Below are 2,672 nucleotides of genomic sequence, written 5' to 3'. Positions count from 1 at the left end.
GTTCTTAATGCGTTTTTGGATGATTATTTATGCAAACTTGTGAATTTTATGCTCCTAATCCTTTGAATTCATGTTTCTATACTTAGGAGAGTATTTGGGAGCAAAAGGAGAGAAAAATAAGCAAAAATCGAACAAAAAGAGTAGATTTCAAGAGCCACACAGGCTGGGCCTTCCCACACGGTCGTGTGAGACATATAGGCTGGACACACGACCATGTGCTAGACCGTGTCGATTTCGTGACTTGCATCCCAAATACGCGGAAAAACGTAATTTTTAGTCTTTCTGGACATTCTAAAGTTTATAAATACCAAATAGAAGAAGAGAATAGGGGTCATTAGAGAATATCAAAGAAAACAACTCGAAAAACACCATTGGAGCCAACTCTGAAGCAGATTTCCATCAAGATTGAAGACCTCCTTTTAATTTCTTTTGAAGTTTTTATGAGTTTCTTTCTTTCTTGTGATAATTTTGTGTTTGAGATGTTTTTATTCATGATTATGAACTAATTCCCTAGATACCTAGGGAGGATGAACTCTATGATGAATTCTATTATTTAATTTCTATTTTTCGCGATAAATACTTGATTCTTATTCTCAATTACGTATGCTTAATTCTTGTTTTAATTTTTCTGGGATATTAATTCATGTTTAATGAGCTTAAATCAGGGAGGGAAAGTCCTTGTTTAAGAGTAGATCTAGCATAATTGAGTGGAGTTGCATGCAATCCTAGAAATAGGATGACATAAATCTACTGGATTAGAGTCAAATCTAATAGGGGAATCCATGCATCGAGTTAATGAGACAATAAGAGTTTTAATTAGAAAGAAATTTCAATTAATCAACCTAGAGTCAGCTGCTCTTACTCTCGAAAGATATATTAGCATAATTTAGGCATTTCTACGGATCAAGATACCAAGTGAATAAATTATTTAAATTAGATTCATAATAATAGATGAAGTCTAGGTGGATTCTTTCCTAGGTATTGTTTCTCTCATTGGTTATTATTCGATTATTTTCTCAATTCATTCTCTTTTGATTTCTTTAGTTAGATTAATTTAGTAAATCTTAGTTTAAAACAATTACTCCAATTTGTCAACTAAATAATAGGAAAATGGTAATTACTAATACTTATAGTCCTCGTGGATATGATATCGTTACTTATCGTAGCTATACTATTTATCGATAGGTGCACTTGCCTTCGTCATATTTTTAGTTAGTAACGGGAAAACACACATCAAGTTTTGATGTCGTTTCCAAGGATTAAAATATTAGGAACGCTTGATTTTAATTAATTTAGCCATTTTTTATTTTTTTTTATTTTTACATTCTAATTTTTTTTGTTTGCTTCTGGCAATTTCTTTTGGTTTATGATTAGAACAAATCTATCATGACCATTGCTTTTTGACAAACAAATTGAAAGTACTGCTCGCAGAAATCGTAGTGAGGTTAGAAAAGCAAGGCAGAGTCAACATAATATAATAGATGAATAAGAGGACAACAATACTACTGTGGAAATGGGTGATAATCAAAATAACTAGCAAGTAATTGAGCGTCCTGCCCCTCGCACTATGAATGATTATGCCAAGCCTACTCTGATTGGGGCTGAATCGAGTATTGTGAGACATACAATTGCTGCAAATAATTTCGAACTGAAGCCGAACACTATTCAGATGGTACAACAATATCTTCAAATCAATGGTTTGCAAGATGAAGACCCAAATACTCATTTGACCAATTTCTTAGAGATTTCTAACACTTTCAAAATTAATGGCATCACTAATGACGCCATTTTCTTACGGTTGTTCCCTTTCTCATTTTGGAACAAAACAAAATACTGGTTAAATTCTTTACTGTGAGGTTCCATCACTACATAGGCTCAAATGACCGAGAAATTTATGTTGAAGTACTTCTCACCGGCTAAAACAACCAATTTGAGGAATGACATCTCTTCTTTTGTTTAGATCGATTTAGAGACTTTATATGATGCGTGAGAGAGATACAATGGTCTTTTGAGACTAAGCCCTCATCATGGGTTACCCTTATGGTTACAAGTTCAAATATTCTACAATAGTTTGAATCCCTCAACAAAGCAGTTAGCAGTTAATTGATGCAGCAGCTGGAGCTACACTAAATAATAAAACACCTGAGCCAGCTTATGAGTTTATTGAGGAGATGACACTGAATAATTATTAGTGGCAAGTCATGGTGTAGTTACCATGTTATCAAACCAAGTAGAAGCACTAAATAAGAAAATTGATGGTTTATATTTTTCTACACAAGTAAATACGGTGATGCAATGCGATACAAATGAGGTGGAATGAATTATCCAAAATGTTTACCCTTCGGTCTTACCATAGAGAATGAGCAAAGAAATTATATTGGTAATAATTTTAAACCTCAAAATAACCCATATAGTAATACATATAATGCAGGCTGAAGGAACTACCCAAATTTCTCTTGGGGTGGTCAAGGAAACCAAATAGCAAAACCCCCTCTAGGTTTTCAACAACCTTATCAGCAAAAGAAAAAGTTGAACCTTGAGGAGATGTTGATAGAATTTATATCAGTGCCAGAAACTAGTTTTCAAAACACTGAGGTAGCACTGAAAAATTAGCAAGCATCGATTCAAGGCCATAAAAATCAAATAGGTTGGCTTGCTAAACTAATTTCAGA

General features: G+C 33.5%; 1 non-coding gene across 1 annotated transcript; it reads right to left on the bottom strand.

Moving 5' to 3' along the window:
* Nucleotides 1-1,927: 1,927 nt before the first annotated feature.
* Nucleotides 1,928-2,034, bottom strand: LOC121222783 (small nucleolar RNA R71). Its single transcript, XR_005920154.1, has one exon. It is a non-coding gene; the product is annotated as a small nucleolar RNA R71 (small nucleolar RNA).
* Nucleotides 2,035-2,672: the final 638 nt, after the last annotated feature.

Source organism: Gossypium hirsutum, chromosome D10, assembly GCF_007990345.1.
Source record: "Gossypium hirsutum isolate 1008001.06 chromosome D10, Gossypium_hirsutum_v2.1, whole genome shotgun sequence".
NCBI lineage: Eukaryota > Viridiplantae > Streptophyta > Magnoliopsida > Malvales > Malvaceae > Gossypium > Gossypium hirsutum.
Note: the sequence above shows the minus strand (reverse complement) of the source record. Positions and strands in the feature narration are given on the sequence as shown.